At 38.5% G+C, this 14,738-nt stretch overlaps 1 protein-coding gene and 1 pseudogene across 2 annotated transcripts in view; both read right to left on the bottom strand.

The window, feature by feature from the left end:
- SPDL1 (spindle apparatus coiled-coil protein 1) overlaps positions 1-14,738 on the bottom strand; it is a 126,170-nt gene that overhangs the window by 73,940 nt on the left and 37,492 nt on the right. The window lies entirely within an intron of this gene.
- On the bottom strand, positions 755-4,687 carry LOC143664341 (26S proteasome regulatory subunit 4 pseudogene; annotated as a pseudogene).

The following is a 14,738-nucleotide window of genomic DNA, read 5'->3' as shown; positions in this document are numbered from 1 at the left end:
CAGTTTCTGTTTTTTGCCTAGGGTTTTATTTTTGATTGGCTTTGTGTTAAGACTCTTCTCTGGCACTTGATTCAACTTATTCTAGACCTTTAAAATTGCCTGTGTTTAATCAGATTTTTCAGCTCTTCTTCATCTGATTCTTGCCCTGGGTATGCGGTATAATTTTTAAGATTGCACCATTTGTGAAATTGTTTCACCCTTAGAAGAAAGCTTCCTTTCCTTTGTTCCTTCTCCCAGAATCTTAATCTGTTCTGTTTGTTTTTGTTTTTCCTCTATAGTTTTTTTGTTGTTTTTACAATCCTTTCCATGCCTCTAGCTGCTTTTATCTGTAAGGAAGATTCTTGGAGGAGGGTCATCTTGGAGGGGTCTTTTCCAAGTCGGTGTGTCACAGCTCAAACAGTGACAGGTTCCCACGAAGATGCCACAGGCCAGCTCCAAAAAGCCCTGGGGAAGGTGCTGTTTCTGTTTGCTAAAAGCTGCTGAAATGCAATTTATCAGAACAGTATTGGCTTTTTTTGTTTATTTGTTTTTTTACTACCTCTGAAAGAGTATGCTTTACTGGGAAACAGTGCTGCAGTGACCAGCAGACATATGCAGCCCAAGGAGCTTTCTACATGTCTCGCCCAAAAAGATACACTATGTTTTGTTAATAAAAATCAACTGGAATATAGATTCTCCTGGTCAGCTTCCCCACTCTTGCCCACTGAGGGGTTGGGAAAATGCCCAGCCATTTTCTTGAAAGCCTGTGGTTCACTTAGAGATAGAACCCCTCACAGGTACCTTCTTTTTTTTTTCATGAAGGAAATTTTCTTTAGATTTTTTTGAGTCTTCATTTGTTACTTTCATCCTACATTCTCTCAAGTCCATTAGGCCAGCTTGGTACAGATTGCCTTGATGTCAGCACCATGAGGCCATCTTTAGCCATGATTGAGTCATCCAAGGTTACATTATCAGCCAATGTCATCCTGCTCATGTGAATCTGGAAAATGTGGTTTTTTGGTCGTCTCTTCAGGCAGGGGAGCTCAATCTTTCTGTCAATGCAGCCTGGTCTGATAAGAACTGAATCCAAAGTTTCTATTTGGTTTGTGGCCATGATACTTTCACATGTTCCCTCGAGTCAAATCCATCCAACTGGTCCAACAGTTCTAACATAGTTCACTGGATTTCTCTCTCACCACTGGAATTTGAGTCGTATCTTTTTTTCCTAATAGCATCAATGTCATCAGTAAACACAATGGACAGTGCATGTTCTTCAGCAACATGAAACAATTCCCGTACAAATTTGGGCCCATGTCCTAGGTACTTCTGAATTAGTTCAGAGCCAACCACTTTTTTTTTAGATACAAAAAAATCATCAAATAAATGCAAACATTCCTATTTTGATCATTCCGTTCTACATATATAATCAGTAATTCACAATATCATCACATAGTTGCAAATTCATCATCCTGATCATTTCTTGGAACATTTGCATCTATTCAGAAAAAGAAATAAAACGAAAACAGAAAAAAAAATTATACATACCATACCCCTTACCCCTCCCTTTCACTGATCATTAGCATTTGAAACTAAATTTGTTTTAACATTTGTTCCCCCTATTATTTATTTTTATTCCATATGTTCTACTCGTCTGTTGACAAGGTCAATAAAAGGAGCATCAGATACAAGATTTTCACAATCAGTCAAGGTTTTCACAGTCACGTTGTGAAAGCTATATCATTATTCAATCATCTTCAAGAAACATGGCTACTGGAACACAGCTCTACATTTTCAGGCAGTTCCCTCTAGCCTCTCCATTACATCTTGAATAATAAATAAGGTGATATCTACTTAACGTGTAAGAATAACCTCCAGGATAACCTCTCGACTCTGTTTGGAATCTCTCAACCATTGACACTTTGTCTCATTTCTCTCTTCCCCCTTTTGGTTGAGAAGGTTTTCTCAATCCCTTGATGCTGAGACTGTCCCACGTAGACAGGGGGAGGGCAGTGAGTTTGCTTGTTGTGTTGAGAGCCAACCACTTTTAAGAAAGTGGCTGAGGTTTAGTTTGCTACTGCTTTGGCTAACAATATGTTACCTGTGCCTGGTGGACCATAAAGAATGGCCCCCCTAGGGGGCTTTAAACCCATCTCTTCATAATATTAGGGATGTGTAAGAGGAAGCTCCACAGATTCCTAAATTTCCTGAATTTGGTTGTCCAACCCCCCAGTATCAACATAGGCTTCCTGGGGGGCCTTTTCCACCTTCATCACCATGACCAGGGGATCGGTGTCATCGATCAGGTGCATTGGTGCATTGCATGCACCTTGTGGGTGAGCAGGACAGAACAGCCTGGTTCCAGTAGATCCTTGTCCACAAATGAAAGAGTGCTGACACAGTGTTCTGATCCCACTGGTGTAGATACGATAGCGTGAGTGTCATCAGTGGTCTCTTCCAAGGTTCCTATGACATTCGGGCCCCCTCAGATCATCCATCTTTGATCTTTCCTCCTCTTGCTTTTCTTCTAATGGTTTCATTTGTTACTGATTTCTAATTAATTCTTCCTCCCTGAGAGGATAATCTTTAATTCTCTCTAACTTCAATAATTTGAACCGGCACTGAGTTGTGAGGTGTCACCTGGGGGCAGTTTACTGGCAGCATCTGATCCTTTTGTTTCCTTCTTCTTTTTCCCCACTCTAGTTGGAACAGGGGTTCGCATTTCTTTTTCTTGTCCTTGTCATCCTTTTTGCCACTTCTAGGACCAAGACCACCACTTTGACTTTGACCCGTCTTGCTTCAGCTCCTCAAGCCACTGCTGCTGGAAGTATGTCTGCCAGGATTGGCTTTTAATATGGGATTTATAAAGTTACAAATTTACAAGTCTAAGGCCATAAAAATGTCCAAATTAAAGTATTAATGAGAGGATACCTTCTATGAAGAAAGGCCACCAGCATGTGGGGTTCCTCTGTTACATGCAAAGGCACATGGCAATGTTTGCTGTTTCTTCTCCACTGGATTTTGGTTTCAGAATGGCTCTCTCAGCTCCGGTGGGTCCTTCCGGCTTCTACCGGGGTATTTTCTTTCTCTCTGGGCTCTCTCTCTCATAAAGGGCTCCAGGGAAAGGATTAAGATCCGGCTTGAATTAGGTGGGCCACATCTCCATGGAAACAATTTAATCGAAAGGTCCCACCCAACATGTCTGCACCACGGAAGGGATTAGAAGAACGTGGCTTTTTCTGGGATACATAAAAGTTTCAAACCAGCACAGAGGTCAAAAGACTTTTTAATGACTTTCCTAAACTGTGCTTTCTTGACTTCCCAGCAGATGGCGTCAGTCATCAATTATTGTTCGTGACCCAAAGGAGAGCCTGCGTCTTAAAACCTCCACTGCCGCTACCGGTCTCAGAGGTGGGGTTGAAGCAACGGCTATGGCCTTTCCATCTGGGACAGGATGAACAACCAGTCAGGGTCTGTCCACCCAGGGATCCAAATTTGCTAACCAAAAGCTGTGATTAGTGTTTGGCCATGCCCTCCCCCTGTCGCGTCCCCTGCCCCGTTCTTGAGGAAGAGAACTTCCAGGTCCCTCTCTATCCACAAGAACTAGCCAGGGACCATATCTACAGGTCTACATTTAGCGTGGGGGATGGGCGCTGGTAGCCACTGCACAGTGAGTTACAGTGAGTTACTCAAAAGGTTTTACTGCGGTTTCTTAGCCTCTTCTGCTCTTTCCTGGATGCTATAAAATGTTCCCCTGGTTTCTGGAGCCCCAGAACAGTTGTTTCAGACACTTCCAGCCTGCCCACTAGCTGTTTTCAAGAAACAGGGAGTACTCGAGCTCCCTGGTCTGCCATCTTCCCCAGAAGTTCTTGATTATTTTTAATTGAATGTCAAACATTTTGGTTTAAAAATTATTGATACACTTTTAGGTTTGGGGAATATTATCTTCTGCCATAAAATTTACTTTTTAGCAGAGAGTCCATGATAGGGGCTAATCCTCTTACTCTAATCAGTGACACTGCTGATTTGAATCTGAACTACAGCTTTTGGGGGAAATGATTTACTTATGTGAACTGGTCCATCTTTACTTCTAACGTGCAGCTGTTCTGGTCTTTTATTCTTTCCTTTTCTCTTTCTTTCATTCTTTTGTTCTTTCTTCCCCAAGGTTCTTCCTTGGTAGGCCCTGAAATCTGTTATTTTTTTTTACAGACCTGTGAGACTACTGAAAACTCCTTCCTTTCTCAAGCTGTCAGCTGCCACTTTCAATTCGGCAAATGTATAGATAGCAGCAACTGTGAAATGATGAACTAACATCTCTCAGCATCCTTTCTCTAGGATATTGGTCATGGCTAGCCTCACTTCCTTGGTAGCTTTCTGATGCTTTTAAAGTAATTAAAAAATTTTTTTTCCCTAACTTTTTTAATTGTTCTTGGTCTGAGGGACGGTCTTAAGCATGCTGATTTACCATTATTGGAAGTGTAACTCAAAATTATGTGCATGTGACTAAGGATTCTGTGTTAAGTTGTGGAAAGAGGTCCTTGTTTCCCAGGTAATTTTTGCCTTATAGTTATGGGGCTGCATAAAGGAAGCAAAAGTCATCATAGGATTAAAAGTTTCAGTGATGCATTAATTAATCATTTATAAAATTTTTCCTCACTCAAAAGACTATCCTACTTGTCAGTAATGCCTACCATAGTCCAGCTCCAAACATCTCTTATCAAATGTTTCGGACCTAGAAATTCTCTAAACATTCAGCCAAACATTATAAATTCATGCAAATTGATTGAGAAATGAAATCATAAAACTTGCTAAAAGGCATTGTATTAATTTTCTGCTGCTGCTTAACAAATACCCACTTAGCAGCTTATAACAACACAAATTTATTTCTCACAGTTTTTGTCATACAGGAGTCCTGGCTTGGGCCAGCTGTGTCCTTGGCATAGGTTCTTTTTCTTTTTTTAAACTAGTCATTTTTTATTAAAATATATTCTATAGTCACATACCGTGTAATCCTCCAAAGTGTACAATCAGTGGTTCTTAGTATCATATAGCTGTACATTTATCATCACAATCGACTTTTTTTTCCTTTTTTGTGAAAAATAACGTATATACAGAAAAGCAATACATTTCAAAGCACAGTGCAACAATTAGTTGTAGAACAGATTTCAGAGTTTGGTATGGGTTACCGTTCCACAATTTGAGGTTTATATTTCTAGCTGCTCAAAGATCCTGGAGGCTAAAAGAAATATCAATATAATGATTCAGCAGTCATCCTCATCTGCTAAACCCTACCTTCTCTGTATAACTCCACCATCACCTTTAATCTTTCTCCCACTCTTCAGGGTTTTCGGCTATGCCATTGTAACTTTATCATGGTGAAAGGAGCTGTCCATAATACGGGATAGGGAGATAGACCTAGCTGATGTTCTGGAGAAGCTGGCCTCTCTGCATTTCAGGACTGATCTGGTCCAGGGACCCATCGGCACAGGGTGTTTTGACTCTGAAACCATGTTGTCAGTTGAGTCCTTGATCTTCTCTGAGGCTGCGATCTTCTTTCAGGCTCAATGGTTGTTGGAAGATTCATTTCCTTGTGACTATAGGAAGCAAGTCTTCTAGCCTCTGAAACTCTGAGCCAATGAATTCCTATTGTTGATCCAACCCATTTTATGATGTTTGTTTTTTTAATGCAATTTTATTAAGATATATACTCATATACCATATAATTATCGAAAGTGTACAGTCAGTAGTTCATAATATGATGATATTGCTGTGCATTCATCATCACAATAAATTTTTGAACATTTTCATTACTCCAAAAAATTAAAAATAAGAACAAAATTAAAAGTAAAAAAGAATGCCGGAAACATCCCATATGCCCCCTTCTCACTATTATTTATTTATTTTTGTCTTTTTTTTCTTCCTCTTCTGTCCGTACACTGGATAAAGGGAGTGTCAGTCACAAGGTTTTCATAATCACATGGTCACACCTTAAAAGCTGTATAGTTATATAGACATCTTCAAGAATCAAGATTATTAGATTACAGTTCAACAGTTTCAGGTATTTCCCTCTAGCTTCTCCAATACCCCAAGAACTGAAAAGGAATATCTATGCATTCCATAAGAATAACCTCCAGAATTATTCTCAATTCTCTGTGAAACCTCTCAGCCACTGAAACTTTGTTTTGTTTCATATCTCTTCCCCCTTTCGGTCAAGCAGGCTTTCTCAAACCCTTGATGCGGGGTCCCATCTCATCACCAGGAGTCATGTCCCAATTTGCTAGAGAGATTTACACCCCTGGAAGTCATGTTCCACATAACGGGGAGGGCAGTGAGTCCACCTGTGGAGTTGTCTTAGAGAGGGAGGCTACATCTGAGCAATGAAAGAGGTCTCTAGGGGTGATTCTCAGGCATAATTACAAGTAGGTTTAGCTTCTCCTTTGCAGGAATAAGTTTCATAAAAGCAAGCCTCAAGATCGAGGGCTTGGCTCATTAAATTGGTAGTCCCCAATGCTTGGAGAAGAGCAGGTTCTCCCCAGGTGGGGAACTTTAATATTTCCACATTTTTCCCAGTCCCTCGAGGGAACTGTTCTCAGTTCCTAGAGGCTACCCTCGGGTCCTTATCACATAGCCCCTCCGTAGGCAGTTTACATGTGGTTGGTTGCTTCTTTAAGGCAAACAGGAGCATCTCAATCCAGCCTACTGCTGTAGAGTATGTTATAATGTAACAAAACTGCAGGAAGGACCATCCCATCATATTCACAGTCCTCATCTACACTCAAGGGGAGCACACAAGGAAGCAAATATCTTGGGGGCCATCTTAGAATTCTGCTTGCCAAAGCAAGACTTAATGATATTGATTAAAATTATGATTGCAGAAACTCCTTTATTTCTACTCAAATCCACTGATAAATGAGTAGATCAGTTAACAAATAAAAATGAAATAAAAAAGGGACAAAATGATAGCACTTCAAAAGAGTGGTTCAAAAGATTTGGTTATCTGAAGATTAAGATTTGCTCTTGGACAAAAATGTTAAATTCCCCTTGATAGTTTCCCCCAGAAGTGCTCAGATAGTTTTGAAGAAAAAAAAGGATGTTTTTATCTTGATGATTTAAAAAAAATTTAAATACTTTTTATTGCAAAATATATGTACAAAAAAAAGCAATAAATTTCAAAGTAAATTGTAACAAGTAGTTATAGAACAGATTTCAAAGTTTGGTATGGGTACAGTTCCACAATTTCCAATTTTTCCTTCTAGCTGCTCTAAGACACTAGAGCTAAAACAAATATCAATATGATGATTCAACAGTCATATGCATTTGTTAAATCCTCACTTCTCTGTTATAACTCCTCTTTCTCCTTTGCTCCTTCTCCCAATCTTTGGGGATATGTGGGTTATGCCCATTCTAACTTTTTTTGTGTGTTAAAAGGGTGTGTAGGTAAGATAGGATGGGGGCTGGAACTGGTTGATGTTCTTGGAGAGACTGGCCCCTCTGGGTTTCAGGATTTATCTGGGTTAGGAATCACCTGAAGGTTTTCAGTTTCTGAAAAGTAAACCTAGTGTGTGCAACTTTTGTAGGATCTCAGATAGAGTCCTTAGTTTTCTTTAGGTTCACAGTAATATTGTTAGTTAGATATTGCTAATTGACAAACCGTGGCAATTAGCAATATCTAGCTGAAGATTGCTTAAGAGTAGCCTCCAGAATAGCTTCTAGACTCTATTTGAGCTCTCTCATCCACTGATACCTTATTTTGTTACATTTCAAAAGGGGTGTTTTATTAGGCTCCCATGAAATTTGTGAGCCATATTTTTACTCTCTAGACACAGTCAAGATTTGATTCATTCTTTGTCCTAATAACTAGACGTTATTTATAATTATAATTTAAATTTTGTAAATGATAAAATTAAAAAAAAAGGAGGTCACTTCATTTTTTAAAAATTTGTTTTGTAAGATAAAGTCCTAATTACTTTTCTTCCACTGTTTAGTATGAAATTTTCTTCTCTGTTTTGAATCCATTGACAGTATGTGGCCTTTATCTGGGATCAGTTTTCCATGTGTAATGAAGGTTTGAGTTTGAAAACTGCACGATGTTTGCAGAGATGACCCAGTCTGGGTATCACACTTAGGAGCTGTTGCCATCTAGTGGTTATCATTTAAAGATGGCTGTACACTTAGGAGAGCTAAACTAATATATTAAGATCCAAAGGTATTATGAGCTGAGCTGGTTACTGTGAGCATGAAACAATTCATTAAACTGTTGTCTCAGCTTTGCCAAAAAATTATATTCAACATTATTGTAATCAGTAATTCATGGTACTGACCAATCTGAAGGGATGGCTGCCACAAACAAATATGCATGCCATCAAGCTGCATTTCAGACAAATAACAACTTATTTTGACTATTTCATTTCTCTTTGGACCAGTGTCATACTGCATTCTTAACCCCAGCCACCTCTACAAATGTTAATGCTCTTAGATACCACAACAGCCTAAGGAAATGAGTGAACTAGTTACTGAACCCCTTGAGGATCCAAAATTTAGAGCAAAAATTTTTTTAATTTTTTTATTATTTTTTAAATACCAAAATAAAAACACCAAACGCAAACATTCTTATTTTGTTCATTCCATTCTACATATATAATCAGTAATTCACAATATCATCACATAGTTGCATATTCATCATCATAATCATTTCTTGGAACATTTGCATCTATTCAGAAAAAGAAATAAAACAAAAACAGAAAAAAAAATTATATCTATCATACACCTTACCCCTCCCTTTCACTGGTCACTAACATTTCAAACTAAATTTATTTTAATATGTGTTCTCCCTATTATTTATTTTTATTCCATATGTTCTACTCATCTGTTGACAAGGTAGATGAAAGGAGCATCAGGCACAAGGTTTTCACAATCACACAGTCACATTGTGAAAGCTATATCATTATATAATCATTTCAAGAAACATGGCTACTGGAACACAGCTCCACATTTTCAGGTAGTTCCCTCCAGCCTCTCCATTACATCTTGAATAACAAGGTGATATCTACTTAATGCGTAAGAATAACCTCCAGGATAACCTCTCGCCTCTGTTTGGAATCTCTTGGCCATTGACACTTTGTCTCATTTCTCTCTTCCCCCTTTTGGTTGAGAAGGTTTTCTCAATCCCTTGATGCTGAGTCTCAGCTCGTTCTAGGATTTCTGTCTCACATTGCCAGGAAGGTCCACACCCCTGGGAGTCATGCCCCACGTAGACAGGGGGAGGATGGTGAGTTTGCTTGTTGTGTTGGCTGGAGAGAGAGGCCACATCTGAGCAACAAAAGAGGTTCTCTTGGGGGTGTCTCTTAGGCCTAATTTTAAGTAGGATTGACCTATCCTTTGTGGGGTTAAGTTTCATATGAACAAACCCCAAGACTGGGGGCTCAGCCTATAGCTTTGGTTGTCCACACTGCTTGTGAGAATATCAAGAATTCAACTTGGGGAAGTTGAATTTTCCCCCTTTCTCACCATTCCCCGTAGGGGACTTTAGGGCATGAGAATTTTAAAAGGCCCGTTGGAATTCTCTTCCCATCCCCAAATAATCCCCTTCCTTTTCCAGAACAACATGTCCAAAGGGAAGAGTGAATAGCTAGGAAAGAGATTATACTTTTGTTCAGTCTACCCTCTGGGAGACTGTACCTGAAGTATCTTACACTTAAGCTCCAGATATTAAAACGAGTGGTTTACAGCTTCCAGTTGACCAAAATGGTGGTATAAGACACATTTTGATGCCTTGAAAAAACTTCAAGCAACTACAAAAACTTTCAGAGCCATCTTCCTCAAAACTTTAGAAAAGAGTTAAAGGTTTACGTAGTAATCGGGCAAGTGCTGAATCAAGAAACCCAGATTTAAAGATGGCAGTAGAAACTCATAGTGCCCTTACTTGTCCTTCTACTTCCCCTCCTGGGTGCAATGTGGAAAAGACCTGTACTCCCATTGTGGGTCCCTAACCCTGTTCCAAGGGATCAGAGTAACCCTTATATGTATACTGGGGGTGTGTCTGTGTCCATGCCAATCTATTGAATGGGAGCCTGAAAGACTGACAAAGAAATTCATCTCAGGCTCACCCTCCCAGACCTTGCCCTGCAAGGAGTAGCAACTTGTGACTTGTGGGCAGCTTAAGTCATCTGAGAAACAATTGAGTCCATGTGGCATAGGATAAAGGATTACTGACTTTAGGACATACAATAGAACTCCTGAGAGGGGTTGAAAATCATTTTTTTTCATAGCAAATAGTGGAGACATTTGGATTCCTCTTAAATGGGGATTCCTAAAGCCATGAGTGAACACAAGCTCAGGTCAAGACACAAGATCAGGAAAGGGGGAGAGGGTCCTCACTTCACTTTTGCCTCAGGCTGTTCTTGTTAGGAAGGCTAAGCTCTGAAGCAGAGCATTTTCAAAGACTGTGAAAGGTGGTTTTTTTTTTTTTGTACTGCTTTGTTTTTGTTAGCTCCTAGCACTCATAATACTAACTGTAGACAAATGTAAAGAACAGACCACTTAGGGACTAAATTCCAGAGTTAATGCTTTAAAACTTAAAATGAACACTGTGCAGCCAAAGATTAAAATATAAATAAAGAAACAGAAAATGATGGCCCATCCGAAGGAGCAAGATAAAACTTCAAAAACTATCAAGAAAGATGAGAAGACTTTGGAAATACCAGTTAAAGACTTTTTTCTTTAAATGATCATCAATATTCTCAAGGAGATGAAGGAAAACACAGCAAAAGAAATAAAGGATATCAGGAAAATGATGCCTGAGCATTATAGGATAAGGAGACAAATTTTGAAAAGGCATCAAACAAACACTGGAGCTGAAGACCAAAACAACTGAAATGAAATGTCCGCTAAAGGGTTTCAATAGAAGATTTGCACTGGCAGTAAAGAATCAGTGAATTCGAAGACAAGACCATTAAAATGAGTCAAGCTTAGTTGAAGACAGAAAAATGAAGGAAAAAAGTGAACAGAGTCTAAGAGATCTGAGGGATACCATCGAACATACCAACAACACGTTATGGGAGACTTAGAAGGAGAAGTAAGAAGTTCAGGATGAAAGGAAAAGCCATGAAGAAATAAAGAGTTCTGGTAAAGGTAACCATATAGGTAATTATAAATGCCAGTACTATTGTATTGTATTTTTTCATATGTTACACCAATTTTTATTTTTCACAGTCTCCAAATTAAGGGTCAAAAAAGTATAATACCTACAAATAACAAAATGACAGAAAAAGTCTGCGCTATCAGTAGTTACTTAAAATGTAAATGGATTAAACTCTCTGATTAAAAGGCAGAGTTGGGCAGCATGGATAAAAAAAAAGCATGATCCACCTATATGCTGTTTCCAAGAGACTAACCTTAAATTCAAGGAGACAAGTAGGTTGAAAGTGAAAGGATGGAAAAAATATATACCATGCAAATAGTAGCCAAAGAGAGCACGGGTAGCTGTACATCAAATAAAATAGCCTTTAAGTGTAAAAGTGTTATGAGAGATAATGAAAGTCACTGTATAGTGATAAAGGGGTCAATTCAACCAGAAAACATAGCAACAACAAGAAGACATAAATGTGTATGGACCGTAGAGCCCCAAAATATATGAATCAAATATTGACAGATTTGAAAGGAGAAATAGATGCTTCTATTTTAATAGTAGGCAACTTTAATACACCATTTTTAATACTGGATAGAACATCTTGACCAAAGATCAATAAAGGAATAGAAAACATCATAAACCAACTAGACCTAACAGGCATATACAGAGCACTTCATCCAACAGCAGAAGACTATATAGTCTTCTTTAGTGTACATGGGTCATTCTCCAGAATAGACATATGTCAGGTCATGAAACAATTGTTGATAAATTTAAAAATATTGGAATCATACAGTGAATCTTCTTTGAGCATAATGGAATGAAGCTAGAAATTAATAACAGAGGGAGAACTAGAAAATTCACAATATGTGGAAATTAAACAAGACACTTAACCAATGGATCACAGAAGAAATCACAGGGAAATTAGGAAATATTTTGAGGCTAATGAAATATTTTGAGGCATACCAAAATTTGTGAGATGCAGCAAAAGCAGTGCTGAGAAGGAAATTTATACTTCTAAATCCTTAAGTTAAAAAAGAAGAAAGATCTCAAATCAGAGAAACTTCACAGCTGGAGGATCTAGAGAAAGAAGAGCAAACTAAACCTAAAGTGAGTGGAAGGAAGTAAATAACAAAAATCAGATTGGAGATAATGAAATTGAGAATAAAAATGAATCAAGAGAATCAGTGAACCAGAAGTTGGTTTTTTGGAAATATCAATAAAATTGACAAACCTTTAACTAGACTGACAAGAAAAAAGAGAGAAAGAATGTAAATAACTAAAATCAGAAGTGAAAGGTAATCATTATAACCAACCCCAACAGGAACTGAGAGAATTATAAGAGCGCATTTTGAACAATTGTATGCCAGCATATTAGGTAACATAGATGAAATGGAAAAATTCCTAGAAACACACAAATCACCTGCACTGACTCAAGAAGAATTAGAAGATCTTAACATTAACAAGTAGAAATTAAATCACTAATCAGAAACCTTCCAACAAAGAAAAGACCAGGACCATATGGCTTCCTTGGTAAATTTTACCAACCATCCAGAAGGGAATTAACACCAATTCTCTTTAAACTCTTCCAAAATCTTGAATTAGAACGCTTTCTCATTCATCCCATGATGTCATCCTCACCCTATTACCAAAGTCAGATAAGGACATTATCAAAAAGAAAATTATGACATATATGCCTAATGAATACAGATGCAAAATCCTCAACAAAATACTGGGAAACCAAGTCCAACAGCACATTAAAAGAAAATAGAGGGGTGCATCTTTAGGACCTTGTGTTAGGTAATGATTTCTTAGGCTTTACACCAAAAGCATGAGAAACAAGAAAAAAATATATAAATGCTAAGTTGTCAAACTTAAAATCTTCTATGCATCAAAAGTTTTCATGCTGAAAATAGAAAGAGAACCTACAGACGGATTCTCTGTATTTGGAATCCACGTATCAATAACAGCCTAATATCCAGACTGTATAAAGAAATCTTATGACACAGCAACAAAAGTCAATCAACAAATTTGAAACATGGGCAAAACACATGAATACGTGTTACTTCAAAGACGATAAACAAATGGTCAGAAAACACATGAAAATATGGTCAAGGCCATTAGCCATTAGGGAAATGAAACTCAAACCATTTCACACCTACCAGAGTGCCTAATATAAAAAAGTGGAAATAACAAATGTTGGTTAGATGTAGAGAAATAGGAACACCAATTCCTCGCTGGTGGAAATAAAAAATTGTGCCACTACTGTGGACAACAATTCTGCAGTCTGTCAGTAAGTATAGAATTACCATATGACCCAGAAACCCCACTTCTATGTATATAACCCAAAGAATTGAAAACAGGGACTTGAGCAGATATTTGCATATTGATGTTCATAGCAGCGTTATTCACATTTGTGAAAACATAGAAACAACTCATGTCCATCAACAGATGAATGGATAAACAAAATGTCACACTGACATACAATGGAATATTAGTTGGCTGTAAAAAGGAATGAAATTCTAATACCTGCAACAACATGTGAGATGGTTATACTCAGGTGTCACCTTGGCCAGGTGATGGTTCTCAGTTGTCTGGTTAAACAAGCACTGGCCTAACTGTTAATGCAAGGATATTTTGTGGCTGGTTTATTAAATCATCAGTCAGTTAATTGCATCTGTGTCTGGTTTCATCTGTGATCAACTAAGGGAGTGTGTTCTGCAATGAAAGAATCCAATCAGATGGATTTACTCCAATCAGTCTAAGACTCTATTTGGATTCTCTAAGCCACTGATACTTTATTTGTTACACTCCCTTTCCCCCTTTTGGTCATTGTTGATCCCACGGTGCCAGGACTAGACTCATCCCTGGGAGGCATCTTCCACGCTACCAGGGAGACTTTGGTGACAGTGTTTTTAACACCTTCACAGAGTTTTGTGGAGTTAAGAGGCATAATGATGTTGGCTGGTGGTTCTTAGATATTCTGGATACAGTTATGAAAGAAAGGGATGAGCAGAAGTCTTCAAATTTACACTTAAATGACATACGAAAGATATGAAAGTTTTTATGTATGCATTGAAGGAGCATCTTATTTCCTGTGATCACAGACATGAGATCTCTGAAAACCAGACCCAGAGTCTCATTGTGCCAGTAGACAATTTATAATGAAAATGAAATTCCCAACCCTGCAGGGTGTCAGCTGTTAAAATAAGGGCTTTGATCGAAAAAGAATGGGATCCTGAAACTTGAGATGGGAACATATGGGTTGATAATGATGGCAGTGGGGATGTGGAAATCCTGGATTCTGATGAGTCTTTGCTAGATAGGCATATAATAATAATAGTCTGTTCTGAGGAATGAGCTACCCCAACTCCAGCCTGCCCTGAACAGCCCCCCAATTCCACCCTGCCCTGAAGAGACAGCTACAAGACCTTCAGCCTACCTCTAGGAAACAGTTTCCCAGTCTCAGTCACCCTGAGGAACCTGCCCTCCAGCCTCTGCTTAAAGACATTAACCCTTCAGTGACTGCAAACCTGTATTTACTTCCCCTGGGGAAACAGCACTCCTCTGTCTGGAAATAATTATCCTGTTTCACCAGATGCAACTGCAACGGAATGCCCTAAGGTAATTGGCTTGA

Source organism: Tamandua tetradactyla, chromosome 20 (assembly GCF_023851605.1).
Source record: "Tamandua tetradactyla isolate mTamTet1 chromosome 20, mTamTet1.pri, whole genome shotgun sequence".
Taxonomy (NCBI): Eukaryota; Metazoa; Chordata; class Mammalia; order Pilosa; family Myrmecophagidae; genus Tamandua; species Tamandua tetradactyla.
The sequence above is the reverse complement of the archived record's forward strand: the minus strand, read 5'-3'. Positions and strand labels throughout refer to the sequence as shown.